The sequence below is a fragment of the Pezoporus occidentalis genome, unplaced genomic scaffold, assembly GCF_034315485.1.
Source record: "Pezoporus occidentalis ecotype Australia unplaced genomic scaffold, CSIRO_AGI_Poc_V1 ctg95, whole genome shotgun sequence".
Taxonomy (NCBI): Eukaryota; Metazoa; Chordata; class Aves; order Psittaciformes; family Psittacidae; genus Pezoporus; species Pezoporus occidentalis.
This window is the reverse complement of record NW_026916315.1, coordinates 2552554-2575978: the sequence shown is the minus strand read 5'-3', so window position 1 is coordinate 2575978 and position 23425 is coordinate 2552554. Positions and strand designations below refer to the sequence as shown.

The 23425-nt window shown below is 42.1% G+C and overlaps 1 protein-coding gene across 2 annotated transcripts in view; it reads left to right on the top strand.

Moving 5' to 3' along the window:
* The first annotated feature begins 8417 nt into the window (after positions 1-8417).
* Positions 8418-23425, top strand: part of CUNH1orf21 (chromosome unknown C1orf21 homolog) — a 121653-nt gene continuing 106645 nt past the window's right edge. For both annotated transcript variants that reach the window (XM_062606318.1, XM_062606317.1), the window contains exon 1: positions 8418-8599. The gene's annotated coding sequence lies outside the window, so the exon portion shown is untranslated. The remainder of the gene's footprint in view (positions 8600-23425) is intronic.

Here is a 23425-nt window from a genome sequence, read left to right as displayed (position 1 = left end):
TACATTTCAGATTTAATCAGATTTTTCAGACCACTCAGAGCTATTTTCGGCAAGGAGTTATAGAGATGTGCAAAGACCATGAGAAAGGTTTCAAACAAAGGTGATGGCACAATGTTCTTTCATTTTTGAAAGGCTTTGCTGAGTGGACACTGGGTACTGAGAGCTGCCTTTCCCTTTTTGGTCAACAGTAGAAGTCACTAATAGCACAAACTGGAGGTTTAGGTTTGCTCCACACCTTTGAACTGCCGACAGCAGCTCATGGGGGGAGAGTACAGCTCCACAGCAACTGATGGAGAAAATAACAGTCTGTATTTCTTTATTGTAGCTGTGCAAAGTTGGGAAATCTCCCTTTATCATTGCATAGATCATAAAAAGCAAGTTTTGCTAAACTTCACATAAATGCTCCACCTTTGAACATTAATAGAAGCTTGCTTAAATATCTTTAAAGCCTTTTCTTTCACTTTGGCTCAATCCAACTTTTCTTTAGCATAACATCTGGACCTCTGAGTTACAATGAACTTCAGAGACTGGTAGTTCTTTCCCTCTCCCTTCTCAGAAAGGCACATACATACAAAAGCACAAAACAAACAACAAACTCACTAACAGATGTTTGCAAAATTTCAGGCATTGCACGTCATAAAAAATTACACTGCTACAATGCTCAGAGGTAGGTTAATATTAAGTTTGGCTTATAGTTTCTTCAGACTCCCAGGCCAGTACTCATTTTAGGGGAGATGCCTCTGTATTTTTTGAAGCCTGGAGCACCTCAACCACCAGCAGCAGGTTGCAGATGTTGTTGGAGCTGATGCATAAAGGCTGCAGATTTCCTTTCTTCTCTTGTATCGCTATTAGTAAGACTTTCATCTTTATTCCCCACCTGGAAAAGGCTGCATTATCTCTGTATTTAGCTTGATTACCTGGGACAATATTCAATCCACATGCTTCACAGAGTCATGTGCCTGACTCATGCTTCTGCTATGGCTCAGCAGTTTAAGGAAGCTGTCAGTGACTCTCAGCTGGTTTGGCAAAACTGCAGTAACAACTATCCAAGGCCTAAGGTGAGATTCCCTTCCATTCCCCATGGCCACTGGTGACAAATAATCTGGGTATACACAGTCTTTTTGCTACAGAAAGCACAAGTTCACCCACAGGGAGGCTTCCATCTCTCCTCCTTGCAGAGATCCAAATTTGAACTTGTTTTATGATGGTGGAGGGCAGGAGATAGGGCACCCTACCGAATTCTTTTGCATCCTGCATGAGAATGAGGGACACCAACAAATCTTCTGCATAGTCCTTCAGAGACAGGTTATACAGAGGGGTGAAGTCTTTAGACTTAAAAAAAAAAAAAAAAAAAAAAAAAGATTGAATTTTGTGAAAACAAGTAACAAAGAACTACTTCTGGGTACTGTCCTTCACTGGTTTGAAGGTGGCCAGAATGCTTCCATGCCATTTTTAACCAAAGATGAGCCCCACCATCACCTCTCCCTGGGATGTATAAATTTTTGAGATGGACACTGAAACTGAATTTCCAGATCCAAAACAGTCCCCATTATTTGGACATTAGCTCCAAATGATGCGAAGACCATTTTTTCATTCTGCTTATACATGCACAAATAACAGCCAAACTATGTGTCATATTTTTGCACAGTTCAATGGAAACACTAATTCTGATTTGGCCTCAAACCAAACTAAACTTATACAGAGTGAACTCTTAAGTGATTTTTCAATTTTTTAATCGTTGTAAGTTTCTATTACAACTTTCTTGTCGATTTTTTCATTTCAATTCTTCCTATTGCTATCCCAACTCCTCTCTCTGTCTCCAAGCTAGAGAGATAATTAAGGCAAGACTGCTGACAATATTCCCCCTTCCCTTTTGGAAGGAACATCCATTTTTTCAGTAACTTTTTTTCTTCTTCCTCCAATAAAGAAACTTTTGAACAGCTTAGGGAGCAAGTGAGTTTGTTTTGATAATGAACTGAAAATGTTTTTCAATAATTAGTGCTGAAGTGGTAGCATTTCCACTTATCCAGGTTGAACAGTGACTGTTCCAGAGGGTGGGCAAATAGAGACTAACAAAGTAAGCAAGCAAGAAAGGCAAAACTTCTTACATGTTTATTGGGTGAAAGCTCCCCCAAATGATGGTGGAATGATTGCCTTCCTAAAGACTATTGAATTGACCCCTGACGATGAATACACCTCACATTGTTTAGCCATCATAACCTAGCTGCCTGTGCTTGTGTCAGCTATCCCAGCAAAACACAAGCCTCTGGGAGGTCATTCATTTTATCTTAAGATAAATCAGCCTTTGGATGTCCTAATTTCTCTCCACTGACTTCAAAAGGAGCCATGGATGACTAGCTGTAGTATGGATATCTAACTCTGAGATGCCTAGGATAAGGCAGAAAAATCCTAGCCCACAGCTCTGTATCATAACCTATATATAAAAATTATAATAAAAATACATTTGTGATTAATCACATACCCATCCAAGTTGTGAAATTCAACATAATAGTTCCCTTATCAACTATAATGCACACTTTCTGTCAGTTTAATATTTTCTTTAAAGCTGTATAGCAACAATTACTCCAAAAGTGTTTTGGACCAAGTTACAATTTCTAAGGGAATCATAACTTTGCCTTGTTTTGAATGCAGTTAAGTTCTCTGCAATAATAGCAGCATAATGACAAAGAATGTATTTTCTTTATTTCCTCAACTTGGAAATTAAAAGGCAATAACATACAATGAATAACAGTGAATGAGATCTCCAATCCCATATGTACAGAAGTATTCAAAAGTCAATGGTGTGAAAGCAGTATTCTCTTTTCTGGTGTGAAAAGTGATGCTGACAAATCCTTTTATATATATATTTTTAATGCCCACTTCCAATGCATGAAAAGGACAGAGTTGTGCTAGCAGTTAAAACATGGTCTCTTAGCCAAGGCTTGCAGCTTTGCTTCTCATGCCCACTTTCTGCTTTAAGCTAATTACTGAATCATTGTTTGCTCATCTGAGATGTTGAGACCTGAGAGGTTGATTGGATAAAAGCTGTGTTCAGGTTTAACTTTGCACATGGTGCAAAGTCCCTAGCTTCAGTGCTGATAAATGGCTTGAATGAACACAAATGATGATTTCACCTATGCCAGCTTTTACTGTTTGAAACAATCCTTCAACTAGTTATGAACTTGGAACGTGGTTTGGTTTTGGTTTATTTGGTTGTTTGGTTTTGTGTTTTTGTTGGTTTGTTTTGGTGGCTTTTTTTTTTGGTGGGTTTTTGTTTGTTTGTTTTGCTTTGTTTTGTTTTGTTTTGTTTTTCTATTGCATTAAAATACATGAAAAATCCCTTTCGTTACTTTGGATCCAATTTTGCACCATGAAAGAGGGATCTTTTGCTGGTGACCCAAACAAGACCATAGTAGCCAGTCATTGCTTGTCACTAATTTCCTATGTTTTTAGATCATCCATTGCCTTGTTAGAGAATTAGCGCAGCAAATTGTCGGGGTTTCTGACAAACTGTGACTTCATGCACACAAATCAAGTTCATCTTGCTTGGCTTATCTTATATTATGGACACATGGCCTACAACTCCAGTCCCAGCACAAAACATATTTTAGGCTAAGAAACTCAACTTTAGCACTATCTGTGCTGCATCCAAATGTTGAACAACTAAAACCGAAAGTGCCCAGTTATTCTTTACTCTTTGTGCCTTTGTCTGAACTTATTAGGCAGCCTTGCTATGTCATTAATCTGGAACTAGGCTCTCAGAATTGGATGCTCTGACGGAGATATTTTATTCTTGTTTATACAGCATCCAAAATGTGTCTGGCTTATCTGACGGCTTATCTACCTATTTTGTCTTATCCTGTCTAATTGCAAGCTCAGGTATAAAGAGAATAACTGAATCTGAAGAGTAAATAAATAAATTGGAATCAGCGAAGACTGTCTGAAAATTCCCAGGCATATCTATAGGCTTCTCCTACAGCTGGATTTGCTTTCTGTCACAGGTTTTTAATGTAGATCCTATTCTGTGATGCCAAAAATATGAAAAACAAAGTTGAGGAGAATTATGCAGCTCTAAGTAGTGAAATTAATCTCTTACTCTTTTTAAATATCTCAGAATCCTTTTTGCCCTCCAAACAGGAGTACTGCTCAGTGAGGTAAATGAGAGCAGTTCATGTTTCCAAGGGCATTATTTATTTTAAGATAATTATTTATTAGTTAAAATGCATTCTCTAGTAGCCAAGATTTTTTTTCTTTATTGCAGCTTAACACCATTTCCATTTCAATAGTGATAGTGAATGTAGTGAGCAGGGCCAGAGTGTACAAAACAAACATCCACTAACTTGTAATCATTTAAATATGCAAAACTATACTTTGATACAATGCACCATTAAAAAGAAGCTGGGAAGTTCACACATCTGCTCCTGCATCACTTGTCAAACAGCAGAACAGCTCAAAGAGCAGCTTGCTGATTTACAAGATCAAACTCACCTCAGCAAGTTTGCTATCTCGTAAAAATTTTTGGTATGTGATGTCTTCACATTTTTCAGGACATGGAGAATCAGAAACTGAATCGACAGAGCTTTTGTCTTTCTGTGCCCTCTCTTCATTATCCAGCAGCACCAGCTACCTGGTCCACAGGAGCTTCACTGTGATTCTCTTCCAGTCCTTGGAGATGGAGGAAGGGCTTTGTCACCCTGGCTGACAGAGTCCTTTCACAGTGACAGTATTTTACAACCTGAGAGATTATGTTTACAGAGACCTTTGAATAGTTCAATGTTTCAGAAATAATATTCTTAAAAGGAAAATTAATTTGTTGTTGTGCAGTTTACATTAGCATCACGCAGGCAGGGTCTAGAGGATACAAATCAATCAGAATCTTTAAACAGTTCCTGGCACTAGTTTGTACAGCATTTTAGTTTTGAACTCATGTTAATTTGGAAAAATGTGCAGCAATTTCACCTATATATCTATAAACTGAGCCTGACTTCTCTAATTTCTCTCACTGCAGAAATGTAGAGCTTTTTTAAAGTATCAGGAAATCACCACTACCTTTCAGAAAATCAAATAACTTTGATATTTACAACAATTTTCAGGTTTTGAAGCAGAAAGCTGTAACATGATTGAAAGAAAGGTTTAATTTTTACCAGTAACAAGTAGGATGCAGGTATGCCATGTACACCTTTGGCATAGATGAGTGAACTGTGCTCCCATTTTTAGGAGAAAAGAAAACAGATCCCTACAGCATCGCTGTATTGACGTATCTTAGACAACATATATGGCACACACACACATACCCACCAATTTCACTGCAGGAATCTGATAAAAGCCAAATAACTTTTTTTTTCTTTTTTTTTCCTTATAAATGGGACAAACTGATATTTCTACACCACTGTTTTAACTGCTCTCTTAAGAGGCTTCCTGTTTCCAGAGCTCCCTTTCACATTTCACATTTCACATCAAGGCTTGTTCTACACATACATCAGCTGTAACACTTTTAACAATCCCTATATAGTTATTGTACTGAAAATGCTCTTCTGTGAATGTAAGTGCTCTATCACAGTATAATGTGAGTACAAGCATTAGAAAACTAGTCCATATTCTCACTACAACTGCATCCATATTGGAAATAATATATGTCATCCTGGGTAAAAATCATGCTCTAATCAAACGGATTCATCAGGATAGAAACAATGCATAGACCAAGCCAACAAAATAACCTCTTAGTACAAAATTTCTGACTTTGAGACATCAACTCACCAGCTTTAAAGCCTGCTGGCACTGTTGGAAATGAATTGTGCACATCACTCACTCTGCTCTATCTAGTGCATTGCTGTGTTGGGGTCAACATGGAACCTCCCATTGATGCCAGAGAGGGCTTTCTGATGATAAGTTTCGGTGGCACACAAGCAATTGCCTTGGACAAGAAAGGGTCCCAAAATGTAGTGTGACAGAATCTGCCCCAAAGGTAGAGCTTCTTTCAAAAGACTACCAAGTTCAACCTCTGGAGCCACCAACTCTCTCAAAACTAATTTCTATCATCATCCTTCTCCTTTCCAAGTATTTTGAGCAGCTTGTGTGTTTTTTCTTTTTCTAATAGTAAGAATGTTGTCTTTGCAAATATTTATCTCTAGCAACTCTTTAGTCCATGGCTCCCCCAGATCCAAGTCAATCAGTTCCCACAGTAGCAGGAGAACTGAATCAGGAAAGCTGATTTCTTTTGTACTATACAAAAAAGTCAGGGTGAAAGTTATCCTCTTCTTGCAGGAACAATCACCAGTCCCTGGTTTTGATATTAAAACTATAATTTATTCTTGGGGTAATGAACTAGTACCTGGTTCAGGCACCACTAGGCAGGGACGGAGTACCAGGCTTCATTGACATGGGCTACACTTGATACCAAATATCTTATGGATATCAGAAATTATTTCCACTGTTTATCATCTTCCAGCTTCTAAAACTAACTCTCCAGTATGCAATGGCCCATCTCAAAAATGAGTAAAACAAACATAAGAAATCAAGGAAGTATCTATTTTCTGCTTTTAGACATATCTTTGACTATGTGAGAGTGGTAGACAAAGACTTGATTGACAAATTTGTACAAAGGAAGTGGATTTACATGTAAATAATTATATTATGAATGTTGACTAGCTGCACACATCACAAGGAAAACTTCAAGGAGGTTTGTATGGGTACGCTAAACAAAATACGTTTGCTTTATGCTGTTCTTTCATGGTCATTTTCATTGGAAGCACAGCTTATAGTGGCATAGCAATTGTACCTTTTTCATTGTAAAAGCTCCATGTGTCTGGAAACAATATCAGGCTCTCTGCAGTGCAAAGGGTGAAAAACAAAGTTGGCTCACTTCAAAGTTGTCAACCTCTAGTTGAATATATTTCCTCTTTGGAATCTCTTGATGTTGTTTATGTCTATCCTTTCTAGTAGTGAATGCAGACCAAAATAATTACATTGCTAGAAGGATGAAGGTAGAAATGGTTGCAAATAGGATCTGACCAAAGATTTGGCAAACAAACTGTTATTTATTTTATTTATGTTAACATTTTCCTGATGGTTAAGGAAAAATGTCCTTAGATGAAAACATATCTGCCTGGATTATTGAAAGATACTAAAACTGTAAGTGATGAAAAGAAGGAAGACTTGCTGGAATCTCTCTAGTTCACATGGTAGCACTTCCTGGGAGAAGCAGTGTGAGAAAGCTTTCATAACTGGATCTTCAAAGAAGCTTCACCTCAGCCTCCATCTTTTTTTTCAGTCCATGACCATTTTCATGAGAAACTATGCCTCTGTGAATACAAACCCACAGATTTACCCGCAGAAATTTGGGTTCACGCTGCAATAAAGCTGATAGACACTGCATTCTTGGGGAAATAAAAAAACACCCTCCATGATACGTGAACTGCTCTGCTGTCCCATTGCTGAGTGGGAGGACACCAAAGGCACAGGGGTCTGTATTTTTGCACGTCTGACTTTGCCTAGATGCCTGGTGATTTCCGACTTCAATATACTCAGACTCCTACCCTGAGATACTGCGGATGCTTGAAGGTGCTGAGCCTTTCTTATTCCTCAGGAGAGGCCAGACCACCCGCTGGGATGGGTACAGAATTCTGGAAGAGGGAGTGGGAATGTCCTTGTGCTGCTAACTGTCGTCCTTTCAGGGCACTGAACTGCTCACGCAAACACTGCGCTTAAAACCAGCCAGTGTATTAATGACAGCTTGACCTGGAAAGGTCCCATCCCTGCACTTTTTCCACCCCTGCATGTAAACAAGATTTCTGTCAAATAATTAAAAAGCACAGGGCTCATAATCAGTGCGACTTCATTCCCAACAGTCAGTGGGAAGGACAAATTGGCTAGTGGGAATTTGTTTTGAAGGACTTCCAAAATAACTATAAAAACGACATGTTATCCTTGCCTGTTGGTTGTGTTTGAAACAAAGCATTTGAAAGTGCACACGTTTAATACTAATTTACAACGGCTTCGTGGAGGGTTATGAGACCATTTTAATTAACGTCATACTCTTATTTTTAAAGGTCTTCTGCAGCATCCCAACCAATTCTGCACCCGCCCTGCCAAAACAGGCATAGGTCCCCATCCTCCACGACAGCCTCTCTGCCTCCCACCGGCACCCAGACCGAGAGTGATAGTGGGTCACTGAGTCCCTTCAGCCGCAGAGGAAAGGCGCGCTGGCGTGAGGCGGCGGCCGGGAAGGGGATCCCAGCACCAGCCTCCGCCTGAGGTAACGCCGCTCCTGCCGCTCGCAGCCCCGAGCACTCGGCCCCAGCCCCGAGTCGGTGACGGCAGGCGGTACGCGGGGACTCCTCCTCCGCGGCCTCTCCCCGCCGCGACGGCCGGGGGCGTGCCCAGCTCCGCCCCGCCCCTACCCCGCCTCTGCCCGCCCCGGCTCGCCGGAGAGGTCGGTCCGCGCCCGGCTGCCGCCGTTGCCGCTGCGCTCGCACGCTTACTTGCAGCCGCTCGGTCTCCTGCGCCTCGTCGTTCTCTCCAGGCCGGGCCCCCAGCCGCGCCCGGCGCCTGCCGGCGGCTTTCCGCCTCGGAGGAGACGCTCCGAGCTGCGGCTCCTGAGGTGAGTGTCCCCCGGGTGACGGCGGGGGTGAGCGGCGCGGAGGGGGGCCGGCAGCCGCGGGCGGGGGGCCGTGGGCCGCCGCTTCCCCCACGGAAGCCCGGGCCTTGGCCGGTGGCGGACGGGTAGGGGTCGGGCGACGGCCCCCTTCTGGGCCGGGGCCGGCGTGTGTGTGGGGGGGTCCCTTCTGTGGCGCCGTGCCCGCCACCGCGTCCACCGGCCGCCGCGCAGCCTTTTTATTCCCTTCTTTCTCTATATCCAGACACCCCCCATTACCCCCCTTCCTCCTTCTCCGGGCGATGTTTAATTCATGACCCCGCTGGGCTTTGTGCGGGGGGCGGTTGCGTTCTTCCGCAGTTCGTCAACTGCTGCCAGACCCCGGGGCTGGAGGGGGGACGTGGGGCTCGCAGCTTGGAGGCGAAATGGCTGCAGGATGGACAAGGTTTTCCCATCCGGGCAGGCAGCCTGAGGTTTGAACGGAATCTGTTTGTTTTGGGGGTGCTGGCGTGGCAGCGGATCAGAAGTGGAGTGAGTCGGGGGCTCTCTTGCTGCATTTCCCTCCTGTCGCAGGAGGGACGTAGCTAGCTGCAGTTCTGCCGGCCTCATGGAGAAGGAACAAGTCACTGCGAGGCTTCTGTAGCAGGTTTTATGTGTATATGTATCTCCGCTTTCAAGGGTTCAGCAGCAAGCGTATTGCAACACCAAATGTCTGTCAGCCAGGCGGCACTTACACCATCACTGAGTTAACTGTAGATGTCAGACTGTGCTTGCACTGATGTGATGTCAGATTCGCAATAACATGCAGAAATGGGGAATTTGGTGCGGGCTGAGCTTGATGGAGATGGCAGAGACCGAGCTGGGGTGGACAGACTCACTGAAGCCTCTTTCTTCTCTGGTGCAGGGCCTGCTGTGTGCGTAGTACCCTGACACAGGCAGATTGTAGGGGCACTGGGATGATTGTTAGATTTGTGGATGACTATCTATGGATTGTTAGATTTGTGGATGACTGTCTGTGGATTTGGAGGAGCAGATATTTGTGCCTGGAGCAGAGATACTTAGCTTGCTTTCCCTTACAAAGGTACTCAAATATGCATTGGTTAGAGAGTCATTTGCTGATTCCTGTCTTGTCTGTGACTTCTGTGATGAAGCTGTCACCATGGGTATCAGTCAAGAGAATTAGTTTTGTTGTGTGCTGTAGAAAGCCAGCTGCAGTCAATAGGCGGTTTCATATTAGCTCCCAATACTGCCTTTTGATTTCTCATGAGCTGATCATGGATTGGTGAACTAAAATTGAGAGATGCCAAAACAAGTTCCTCCCCTTACTCAGTTTACCATTTGCCTGCCCTTCACATTCCTCATGCCCAGGTTGGTTGGATTTCAATTCTGGTCCTGAGTCTGTTCAAAGAAATATGTGTGTTTTGATTTTGCTTTTCTAACTTGCTGTTGGTGATAGCCATAGGGCTATATGTTTCTGAAGATCTACCATGTATGGGGGCTTGAGGTGTTTGCCCTTTGATATGAGTGGAGTGCACCAGTACTGCTTGATGTTGTTTAACCTTTTATTATCTTAAGCGTTGTATGATGAGGCAGCTTGATTTAATACTTTGTGATGATGCAATACAATAATAATTATTAATCTTCTTATTGTACGAAGAATCCTTAAATACTACTCTGTCTTGGGAGGTACTTCATGTGTGTTTATTTCCAAGAAGTGGAGGCATGGATGAGCACTGTTTGATATTAATTATGTTTGTTCATTTTGGGGTGGGAGGACAGCAGTAGGTTGCCTCTGGTACTTTAAGTTGTAATTTACGGGTGTGACATCATGCGGTAGATAAGCTTTTATGGGATCTGCCATGTAAATTACAGCCTTAGTTTATGTATGTGCAATTACTTGTTTTGAAAATCCATGCTGTATAGTTTGCATAAGAGCTTGCGCTGGAGCCGTGAATAAGATCTAGCAGAATGTGCTTTAATTGCACAATATTGTTCAGCAGTTGAAAACATTTTGCTTCACCTTGTGCTTGCAGCCTGTCCCAGGTGTGAAGTTAGTACATAGCATCTGCATGCTGCGATATTCCATGATATGTATGGTAGACAGCTGTGAAAGCAGTGGCCAGGTGCTTTTATTTTCTTCTTTCTCCAATATCCGTTTCATTTTCTTTTTGAAAAGAACTGGGGTGCTGAAATGAGTGACTTCAACTGATCTCTGCTGGAGAGAGCAGCTTGGTTATTTAAGGCTGCTGTAGTTTGTTATACCATCAGATTAACAAAGGTTGAAATGATCATTCAACTTTGGGTGAACAAATGATATATATAACATCATAGATTAGGGCAACTGCATCAGAGAGGTATGCTGCAGTTAGCATATTGCAAATATTGGACAAAAACCACAATGAGTGGATACAGCAATGTAATAAATGAGTTTTTGGTAAACTAACTGGGAATTAAAATGTACTTACTATTGATTGTCTGTACTCCAGGAGTTTCTGCGGTGTGTTAGGTGCTGCCTTGCATGCATGGGCAAACTTACTTTCAGCTTCATTTAGTTGACAAGCAGAGGCCTCAGCAAACGTCTTTGTGCACAATCTGATCATGCCTAGGGTGCTGAGCAGGCTCTGTTCTAATTGCAGTGCAGGTTTTGGCTCTAGGAAGATGACCAGTGCTCAACTGGAAGCTGTTCAATGAAAAAAATATTATTCCAGACACGTTTGCTGAAGCTGGCAGCCCCTCAATCAGTTGACTATTTCTTCTTGTTGTGGAAGCAGCATTGCTGCAGGAGAGATTTTTAAGGCTTGTCTCCCTGAATGTGCTCAGAGAGGAGGCGATGAGGTGCATTCTGCACGGCAAAGGTCAATGCAGGAGTAGACAGTACAGGCAGTGCTGGTGTATCAGAAGTGGGACCCTGCCAGGGGAGTCAAGGGGCAATATAGAAAGGCGATGGTGGAAACTTGGGATGTGGGGGAAGTAGCTGGAACGCACGGAGGAGAGGGAGGTGTTTATTGGCTTTACAGCAGGGACTTCTCTGTGCCTGTGTGTGCAGCACTTCACTCGGACCCTTGTCTGCAGTTGCCATGCAGTGATCTCATGTGCGCTCTGTTCTCTAAGTGGACTATGCTTTAAAAATACTGTAGCATGAAATATGCCCACTGTTATTTTAGTATGTTATGGTGTCAAGTGTTTAGGGGAAAGGAGGAACAATTGACTCCTGGCAGTCAGTTTTCTAGAGGGCTTTGTATTGGCGGGAAGCTTGGCTCTTCCAACCTTCTTGTTCTGTTCAGGGAAAGGTAGGATACCCTCAAGGATGCTGCTCTTTCATCCTTCAGGAAGATGATGGAACAGGACTAAGTTTTGGATACACATTTAAAAACACATTGGAAAGGTTGCGGTTTTTAAAATTATTATTTCCTTGCTTTGTTTAATACTACACAAGCAGGCATCTAATTGCAAAGGGATTTCATATGCACTTGCAAATATTTATCACAATGCTACTGGCTGATCTTTATGCTGTATAACGTATTTGGGACTAAATGTACACAAGCACACTTAGGGTAAACTGGAATCTAAGGAGGTACTTTTGGGAATAGGTAATATTGTTAAGGCTGTATTATTGTAGGACGTTCAGAGAAGGGATGGTGTGGAATGTGATATGCAGTCAGTAATTTTAAGGCTATTTCTTTTACTGGTGCTAATCTACTTCAGCTCTGATTTATTAACAGGTTGGTATCTTGTCTTCAATTTTATGTACTGAGTAAGAGCAGTTATTTTTGCTCAGACTGGAGATCTGTCTAGCTCAGTATCTATTCTGATAGGGCTACTTACAGATGCATAGGAAAACTGAAACTACAGTTACCCTCCTCCTGGTAAACCCTTCCAGCAGTCTTGCTATTTGGTCTGGCAGTTCTGTTGAGACTGTGTCATGGTTTAGCCCTGGCTGGTAGCAAAGCAGGCAGCCACTTGCTTGCTCCCCCCGTGGTGGGGTGGAGGAGAGAATCAGAAGAGTAAAAGTGAGAAAACTTGTGGGTTGAGATAAAGTTTAATAAGTAAAGCAAAAGCCATACATACAAGCAAAACAAGGAATTCATTCACTACTTCCCATCAGCAGGCAGGTGTTCAGCCATCCCCCGGAGAGCAGCGCTCTATCACATGTAGTGGCTACTTGGGAAGACAAAACACTACCACTCTGAATGTCACGCCCCCCCCCCCCTCCGTTCCCCAGCTTTATATGCTGAGCATGGTATCATATGGTCTGGGATATTCCTTTGGTCAGCTGTTCTGGCTGTGTCCTCTCCCAGCTCCTTGTGCACCCCGAGCCTACTTACTGATGGGGTGTTGTGAAAGGCAGGAAAGATCTTGACTTAAGTACTGCTCAGCAATACTAAAGCAACCCTGTGTTATCAACACTGTTTCCAGCACACATCCAAAACATGGCCCCATAGTAGCTACTATAAAGCAAATTAACTCAACTCCGACTAAAACCAGCACAGTGTTGGGTATAATAGCTGCTGATGGATTGTATTCTCTGAAAAATGCTTAATTTGTTTTGAGAAACTTAGTGTTTCACACTAGTGAAACATTTCGCATTAGTGTTCACAACTTCCTGTGTTAGTGAACTTCTGGTATAATTGTGTCCCCTGAAAATGATTTTATTTTGGTTTATGGCTTGCCATTTGAACTGCCTACCCTGTGATTTTCTCTGAGTTATGGATGAGTGTTTTCCTTTTTAGATTTTCACATAGAAAATTATGTATGGGGATGTTAATGGGTCTTAGAACATATATAAAGATAACTGCTATATGTTTGCAGTAAGGCATGCTCCCAGCCCCTTTTACAGTCTTCTTTCATAGAAATGTGCTGTTACTGCTGTTTCATTTATGTGATTGCATGCAAAAAAATGTTCAAATACAATAAGTGTTGTGATTTCTACAGATGTACATTGTGCACGCAGATTGTAGTAAGTCTTGATTCAGAACGATTCAGACAAGAATTGCTGTGTGCCATGGGGTGACTTCAGCAGTGTTGCTTGACGTTCTTACCAAAATAATCCTTTGCAAGGTATGTGGTGCAGCATTTTAGGGAATGTGAAAGGATGCAGGTAACAGAATTTAAAAATTGTATTAAAGAGCTTGAAGTTAAGAAATACAGACTCCAGTAAGTGAAGCATAATACAGTAAAAACAATGACTTGTCCCCTGAATTGTTGTTTAGGTTAGCTTTCAACATGCCATCCTGGACTGTTTCAGAAATGGGCAGGTGTTAGCAAGTTGTGTTTTAAATTCCACTTTTCCTTCATGCAGTAGGGAAGCAGGATCTTTTGACTGTGCATTGACTTACAATATTTGCTTTTGTACTGGTGTGTGGAGTCTGTCTGGGTTACAGGAACCATCTGGGTTACAGTTTGTTATAATAGGCTTTGGTGTTGGTGGCAATGGCAGTTATATTTGGGGCATTAAAAGAATCCCTCCAAAGATTGGTAATTTATTTCTTATTATGGCAGTGTCTGATAAAAATGGGGAAGATGTCCATGTTTTTAAAGCAAAAAGAAAACCTTCATCTTGTAATTTCTACTGTTATTCCACCCTCAAGCCTGTAAACCATGATTAAAGTGGATGGAATTTCAGGTTACTGGTTTATGGGTGGGATAATAGTAGAGATTGACCAGACAAACATTTTCTGTTTGTTTTAAAAATAGCATCATTATGTAAATGTGTCTATATACAACAACAGTATATACATATGGATTAGATCTCCCACAGAGTATTAATCCAACAGCATGTCTGCTGTCACTTGCTCCTAAGGAAGGTAATTTTGGAGTAAAGAGATGCCAATGCCATGTGATTTAACTGGAGTATCGGTCCAGTCATGAATAGCTTTAAGGCAGGGCCCAGGATTGGAGGTTTGGAGAAATAGGCTTTTAAACCATTATGAGCTCTTAATTTGTTACCTGCATCAAGGAAAGCCATTGATGCTTCTTACAGAGCTCTATCTATCTGAATTGTTTGCAGAGATTAATCTCTTAATGTGTGGCATATGCTTAGTAAAACTGAGGTCCCATTTTTGAGTGGAGTGCTATTGGTAATAGAAAAAAGCCAGCCCCAAACCACTGAACATGTCTGAAAGCATCAGGGTTACATCAGACTCTTTCCTCTTACTACTGAAGTGGCCTCAGTCTGATTTTTCTTCTGTCTCTGTACCTCTAGCAGAAAATAACAGACTTTATCCATGAAGTGTGAAAAAGATAAGAAGCAAGTTCAAATGAAATAGGTATAATATAGGAGAAAAATTCTAGCATCTATATATACAGGCAGGCATTTTCCCAAAAGTGTGTTAGTCATTGAGGCCGTGACTGTGTTGTTGCTAACCAAAATTCTAGCCCTGAACGTATCTATAAATACCATAGCCTCACCCCTTTGACTCTGTAAAGTGATATGTAGCTGGAATAATTTCATACATCAGGACATAAAGGTACCTTGGTGAGCTTGTGCTTTTATAATAGAGTTTATCCACACAAAGACAGCTCTTTATTTGGTGACTTGAAGGGACTTACCTTTTAGACTTTTCTCCTTAGGATTTTTATCTCATCTCATCCCAAGTTTTTATTAATAAAAGGAAAGCAACTTTAATGTGATTATGCATGTTTGGCAGATAGACCTTTGCATTTTAGAGTCGTGGCTAATTATATTTGCAGAGCCTGCACAATTTAGGATATTGGACAGGGAGATTGTTTTATCAGGAAGGCACAGAGGAAGGAACAAATTGCTCTCTTACTCTGACAGCAGCATTTTCTGTGAACATTGCAGGTTTCAGGATGATGTGCTCATGTTAGTGTGCCATTCCTGGGGAAACGGGCTTGTTGAAGTTTGCCTTTCTGTTTGGAGAATTCCTTTTAAATTGCTATTCAGTGAAGTTATGAATATTGGTATCTGCACATCTCTACTAGAAAACAGTCTGAATGAAGAATTGCCTGTAAAACAAAGCAAATGTTGTCTTTTTAAGGGCTGTTAACGGGCTGTAAGCCCATTTCAGGTTCAACTTTTAGGGAAGACTAAGATGTTTCTCTGTTCTGGCGATATGCAGATTGAATCCTGCTGCTTAATTTTGTCTACAGGCCTGCTCATCTGGGCTGCATCTTAAAGGGAATGCAGTTGATGTGTAATAAATGTACTGACAGAATGTGCAGGAGTTTGGTCTTTTGTTGCAGATGGATTTACACAGCACTCTGTCACCAGGAAGCTACCTTCAGCAGCAGAGTGTTCTCTGAAGTAAGGATGTTTAAAGATGTGGTTTGGGCTGCTGATCGTGGTCAGCCATGTGATGCTGAAGGAGAGGATACTGTTCCTTTTCTTCCGGTGCAGTTGTGCTTATTATATACACACAGTAGCTGAGGTCTGGTGGATGCCCACAGGCTCAGCTTTCTCATCTGAGCCTTTATTTTTGCAGGAATCTGAAATAGCAAAACTGAAGATGCTGAATAAGCTGGACTGAATCCAGAGGAGCATATCTGTCAGCTCTCCCCTTAATCTACCACAGAAATACATAGAGAAGAAACTTTAGGTACTTCAGGGACTTGTTTTATTAGCAGGTGAAAGCAAGCCAACCAGGGTTTTCTAGTACTGTCTCTGGTATTTTATCACTCAAAGACAAAAGTCAAAGATATAGTTGTTTTTTCTTACAATTTATGTTTTTAAATTGCTAGCTAATTTTCAGGTGTAGGAGCCTGTCGTTTAAAAAGTGTCTGCCCAGTGCTACTGAAATGAAAATCAAAACCTCCCAGAGAACAATAATTTATGTTGGTTTTCCTATGGTTTTGTTTTGTTTTGTTTTAAAAGAGGAAGCTGTATCCGTTCTGCTGTGGTCATGTTAGATAAGGTGCATCTTTGAGGTTAAAAAGTCTTGATGCCTGTGGGAGGAGGGCAGCACTTTCTTTTGTCTAGAGCATTGCCGCGGAGGATATTAATTAACCAGCATACAAATTCAATTTGGGGGAGTTTGCCTTTGCTATCACAGTGAAAATGTTTTGTTTGGAAGAGCTGCCCAAATTACACTCGCAGGATGATAAATCAGCCTCTGGCTGCCCCAAATCTTCCTGTTCTAGTCTACAGAAATATGCCAGGAAAGCTTTTAAATGACAACAGCCAGTCTGCATGTTCTGGAGCAGATTGTGTACCTGAGACCACGGCACAGCCCTGAACAAAGACGTCAGCAGCGAGGAGTGACTGTCATCCCCAACACAAACAGACAGACTCCATCAGCATGACAAATCAGGGAAGAGTGACGCAACTCTAATGGGCAGATCATGATGGTTGTCAGCTCAGAATATAGGGTTTGTTGTTCTTCTCCAATGACAGGACCTGACTCTGAGAGGTGGATTTTCCTCTTACTAGCATTATGAATCTTTGATGTTCTGGGAAGAATGAGACTATTTCCTTATTAAAAAAAAAAAGAGAGAGTAAGAGGCTTCAGGCTTAGTAACACCATTTAGGAGAATAATGAATGCTTAGCCTTGTGAAGCTATGTTTAGTTGTAGATTTATTTGGGGATTTTTATAAGCATAATGGAAAATTATGTGCTTGACTCTTCACTGAGTTGCATGGGGATTCAAGGGACCTAATTTCCCCAAGACTGTGAAAAACCCAGGCTTTGTGGTTTATTTTTGTTTGCCTTTACACTTCTATGCTAGTCTCTGAGCCTTTCTTCATCCACAGCAAATGCTTGGGTGCTGCAACAGAAATAGTTTAAAAGCCAGTGATTTGAAAGAAAAAAGGCTGGAGCTTCTTAGATGTCTGGGGACTGGATGAAGTAGGATTAATTTGGCATTAGGGCCACAATTTGTGAGAGAAGCCTGGTCAAGTGACTAGCCGGAAGGAGGGGGTTGGTTCATGAAGTCAAAGTCATTTCTTCAGCCAAAGGGAGATCAGGGTGACATCTTTGTGACAGTGTTTTTTTGCCTGTCCTCTCCCACAGGGTAGCTATCACATACTTCTCTGCAATTGCTTGGCATTCTGCAAGCTTATGCCTTACAAAAAAGACTGTCAAAGTGAACAGCTTTTCAGAAGGTCATTAGAAATTTAATACTACAATTTAATGAGGTTTGTGAGTTACCTGTAACACAAATAACAGTGCTGATGACTGCTTTTCAGTTATTAATTTTTGTACATCATGTTGTTGGCCATTAAGATTGGTTGTCTATGCAAAGTGGTTCCATAAAATGCAAATTACTAGCTTCTATGTGGGTCAGAAAAGATAGCATACTTGGTGTAACTCTTGTAGTTAGACTCCTTTGTTAAATGAATAATTTACGCACTGGTTACTCTTAGCAGTGTCAAATACATACATGAATTCTTGCTGAGTGTATATAAAGCATTTCAGCTTTGAATGATGACTGCAGGATTTGGCTTAAAAGCTATTTCTGGGCCATGGGCACAGCCCAAAGCTGGGGGATGTACATGGCTCTGCTGCTGGAATGGCGTCAGGGTGGAGAATGACTCAGTCACCCCTGCAACTTCCTTGTTGCTTCAGAAAGGTAGTGATTTATTGCAATTCTGTGTCAGCAGTAAATAGCCATCCACCCGACGCTGATTCAGCCACTCTGAAAGTGGTAGTTAAGGATGTGCTCCTTGTCTTTGCCGGCTTGTCCCTCCCAGCTCCCTTCCTACCCTTCAGCTGTGGAGGGTGTAAACAAATGCGTAGCCTTTCCTCCCCCATGCTTTGACTGCCATCCAGGAGGCCTCTGTGAGGCTGCAAGCAGAGATCCTGTTCTTGCAGATAGGCGTGCAGCGCATGCCAGCGTTGAGATTTGGAAGGCGTTCCTGTTGAGTCAGGGAAGATTTGCTATGCAAAGCCTGTGGGTTTTGGTCTTCTGAGGGCACTGAGGTTGAAGCAATAGCAAATATGGCAGAATCAGCACACAGTGCTGCTGCTGCTGGGTGAAAAGTAGGTCCAAACTCTTCCAGGCCCTGCCCTGGCCTTGCTTTGTAGGCAGAGCAGATTGGGCAGCAGCACAGGTCTAGAGGAGACTGGAGAGAAGAAGGTGAAGTTCATCAAGAACGTTCATTAAGCATGACGGGTTGAGGACTCTTGTTTTTTTTGGGTTTATGTTGGCTTGCAATGCACAATGAGGAGTTTCTTTGCTCCTGTTACAATTACTGAGAGTAAGACAAGTAGTTGTTCTACTGCTGGCTTTCCCCTGCTCCCTGCCCTTCAAAATGAACACTGAGGTGCCAAAACCCACCAGTCTAAATATCTGATATTGAAATAAAGCACTATATATCAGATACAGGAATGATCCTACCAATGTCAAAAGATTGTGATGGAGAATAGCATCCTAATAGCAGTTATCTCCTACCTTCTTTTCCATTCTGCTTTCCTAAGAGCTACTGCTATCCTGAGAAAGCACATGAAGAACCTGCTTGCTATTTCTTGTTATCACATCCTTTATATTTTTAGGTAAACAGCAGGATAATTGTCTTGTTCCTGTATTTTTTTGCCTTAAGCCAAATGCAGAAGAAACAACTCTCTTTTCTGGGCATTTTTTGCATCAGCATATGCTTTGAAAAGGCACATAAGAGGCTGCTGTTGGCTATAATTAGTGTTAGGTGCTTCCTGAGATATAGTCTCAAGCACCTCACAAGCCGGAGGACAGTTTTAGTGCAGTGCTTGTGAGAGGCAGAGGTGGAATGAAAGGTAAATTAACCATGCCAAGGAAATAATCCCCAAAAAAATCTGCAGTGGGTTTTCCAAGCGTGTGAGATCAGCTCCACTTTTGATTTTGGTTGTGACTGAATATCCTGAAGAATGAAAGCTACAAGTAAGAATGAAGGTGGCCCTGAAGTCTTCATGGCTTCACTCTGGTTGCTACCTGGTGAATTGCTCTGACCTGTTTGTGGACTCTTATTAAGTTTGTGACTTCTGTGCTTTTTCAGATGTTCAATTTCCTGTTCCTTTCTTCCCAATCTGTAATTTTCCATTCTTTCTCTTTACCTGATGCCAGCTCTTGTGACACCTCATGAATGTGCCTGAATTGTGTTTTGTATTGGAACAGTTTAATTGCTTTGAAAGTACTATTGGTTGGGTGTTAAAAAAAAAAAGTAGCATGTAACTTTTGCAGTTGGTATCCATAAGGTCTCTTGCAAGTGCAGACTGAGCTCTGAGCTGAGATGCTGTCTTTGAGAATGCTGATCTAGTCTCAGTGCTGAGGGGAATAAAAGTGTTGGAGGAGGTGCAGGGACCTTTCTGTATCATCAGACTGCATGACTGGTTTTGCGTCTCTGAATGCTGAAGAAGAGATGGAAAACAGAAGAGGGGAATTAACTTTCATCCTTGAAGACTTATGCTTTTTGGTGGTAGGGGTTACAAGTTGGCTTACCAGTTTCTAGTTCATCATTCCTACCAGGTCATTAGCCAGCACTTCTAGGAGGTTCGAGCATTTGGTTAGTCACCAGAGGTACTCTAGGACAAAGTTTAGAACTAATGGAAATTACTGTGGTCTAAGGTGCTGTGTTTGTTGTACTTACCCGGAAATTTAGGAATATACCCTTGGTGCTGTGTACATCTGTCTTTAGTAATTCCCTGGTCTTTATACTGGTTGCTGCTTTCTTATAGATCTGTACAAGAAAGGCTGAGATGAAGTTAGTGCCCGCAAGGAAGGTTTTGGGAATATTGAGAAGCAATATAAAGGAGAACAAGCATGCACCAGATAATAATCTTCAAAGAATTTGGTAAGGAGGAAAAAATGTATGTGATTCCAGATATTGCTGGAATAGCAGAAAAATGGTGTAGTGAATGGTATACCAGGGAGGGAGCTGGGAGACCACAGCTCTTTTTCATGAGAAGCTATGGGGCTGCTGTGACTGGAGTTACCTATTCAGATTCCTTGCAGCCATGATGGTATCTTTGTGGCATGCAGTGTGATAGGAGTCTGATCTTGTTCTGTGCCTTGTCAGAAAAATAAAAACAAGTCGCTTTTCTCAGCTTTGAAATTTATTTACTTATTTTTAAATAGACTGAAATCTGGATTATTATTTTTTTTTTTAAATCCCTTGATCAACTTGAACTTTAGGAGCTTAATTCTGCTCTCATAACAGATTAGCTTTTCAAACATTAAAGTTCATAGTTATGAAGAGCATCCTATTGCTGTCTATGACACGTACTAATGCTCCCAGTTCAGTCCTGGGGCTTGGGTGTCTATTGCTATTTCCTGATGGCTTTTGTAGCTGTTTTCTTCCTGCTTCTGTAGGGTGAAGACAGTGCTGATTGATTGCAGGTTTATATTGCTAATAACTGTACACAAGCAATTCTGACTCATTGGTCATGGAAGACAGAAGTACAATCAAATATTGTGGCTACATTGATTTGTTTACATATAGCGAAATTATGTAAATGTCAGCACAGATTATGTTTAGCTCCTATGTGCATTTGCATTCTATACCCTGGGGTCAAAACTGGGTACTGCTGAAGTTATGGAGAATTTTGTTGTTGAGCTTAGCAAGTCTAGGATTTAGCTTCTAGATGTTTAGAGGTACGATGTTTTTTTAATACTGTTGAATGCTGTAGAAGGATTCTTGTGGCTTTAAAAGCCATAATCATAGATGTGTGAAAAGACAAAGCTGAAAACTTGTCTTTCTGGCTTTCTGATTACCCTCTTTAAGAGGTTTACGCCTCTCCTGCACATCTGACTTTTGGTTGTCACCCAACTTCAACTCCCCATCACAGCAATCCTTTCCTACAATCCCAGGCTACCTTGTATAAACTGGAGCCTGCAGAGAAATTGGATTTAGCTTGGGCTAAAGAATAATATTGACAAAGAAGTTCAGAGTAATGCTGACCATCATGATGCCCAGCAAAGGACGTATTGCATGGGCTCTCTCTTAGCACTGCTGTCTAGGTGGAGTTAGCTAATTCTTTTCATTTGGGGTAGGAGCAGAGCCTGGGCATGTTTTTTTTTTTGTTTTGTTTTGTTTTGTTTTTTTTTCCTGAGTCATTACCATCAAGAGCCTCTTTCGCGGGCACCCCCTTGTCGTGGGGAAAGAGCTTACATGCCCTTGTGAGGTTGGGAGCTGTGCCGGTGGTGGCACATGCCTCCGGTAGGGTCTCCCATGCCAGACAGGTCTCAACTGAAGGGTCAGACAAAGTGTGTCCGTGGGCAGCATGGGTTCACTAGCCTTTGGGCAACCATCCTAGGAGAAGGACAACTCTAACTTCAAACCTGGGCAGATGGAGCTCGTGTAGCCCTGTAAGGCTATCCATCTAAGAGAAGGATACTCTTATCAAACCGACGACCTGAGGACTTTGCTGTCACTGTCCAAGCTCGCTAGGCCCTGGCAGATAAACCTCAGGTGTAAAGGGTGGGGCCAGTTCTGCGCATGCTGTGCCTCACCTAAAAAAATCCACTGTGCAGGCCCGAAGGGTTTACCCACACTTTCAAAGCCCTGTAGCGATAGGCGAGGGATGAAACGGCAGGTGATAAGGTGCACTGGAAGTCGCAGACCTGCATGCAGGTGGTTCAGGACAGTGGTTGCTCGAGACTGACCCAGGAGATGACAGTCTTGTTCGGCAACATCCTGAATGACCAAGCAGCCTTTTTTTTCAAGGAGAGCACTGCTTGATAGCACCCAAGGAGACCTTTTGCTGTGCTTTTTGCAGCCGGATTTGCCTATCTCACATTGGCCTTTTTAGTCATCAGCGCGCTTGTAGTAAGCATGGGTAAAGCCCTTCCCAAATCTTTGTTCGCAGAGTCAAGCCATGATGATGATGATGGCCATCAAGAGCTGTTATCAATAAGCAGAGAAATGGTATGGAGAGCAGGAATAGTATGTCTGTTCATAAACGTGTTAACCAAGAAGGTGACAAGGTAGAGTGCTGGAGGTGAAATGTGAAGAGCTAAACATCTGATGGCACAAGGCTGGAAAAGTAGCAGGAGAAAATGAGATGGAGACTAACAAAACCAAAAGGCACTTGCTGTTGAAAAGGAAATTGTGTAAGACCACATGCATGCTTTGCGTTACTATCTCAAGGTGTGTGGTTCAGGGGGCAGAAATGATCAAATGCTTCCTTCTTCTGTTCTTATGGTGTGTATTATGAATAAAAACTTTGAGTATATTCTCGGAGCCAGAGCCATATTCTGTAGGTTGTGATGCAGGATGCTGGGATTCATGTTGTTTTACTTTTAGAGGTGACAATGCAAGAAATGTAAGACAGACAAATAGACAAGTGCTCAAAAGGCAAAGCAACAAGAAAAAAATTGTATTTGATTAGAATCCATTTCATCATGGTACCTTAACTATAGCTGATCCAGGAGTATGTCTTTTGCGGACAACCAAAGGCAAGGACAAAATTTTATGGATCAGCCTTCAGTTCTTGAACCTGAGACGGGGCTTGATGGAAGAAATCATAGGCTTATTGTAGCACTAACATACTGTTGGGAAAGAGGGGGCAGTGCCTGACCCTGCAAACACTGGCTATGGGAATACCTCGACTTTCATGATTTCAGTAGCTTTTATGGGTTAATGGTCCTGCTAATGCACCTGCTTTGTAGGACTGATGGAGCATTGAGCCTTGCTTGCATTTCTGTTTTATGTCCACCACCCTTTCTATCTTGTGTTGCGCAGCAGCCCTGCAAAACCGAAAACAGCATGAATTTTTGTGGAGTTTCCTGTTACCACTTGTGTTGGCACACAATGTGTTTGACAGAAATACTGGCAGAACACCAAAGAACAGGAACTGTCTTGTAGGCCAGCAGATGTAATGGAGGTAAGGCACTGTGCCTGCTGCAGCAGGGCCTTGTATCTAAGACCGAGTGCATTAGTGCTGGTTTTGGGTAGGGAAATTTGTT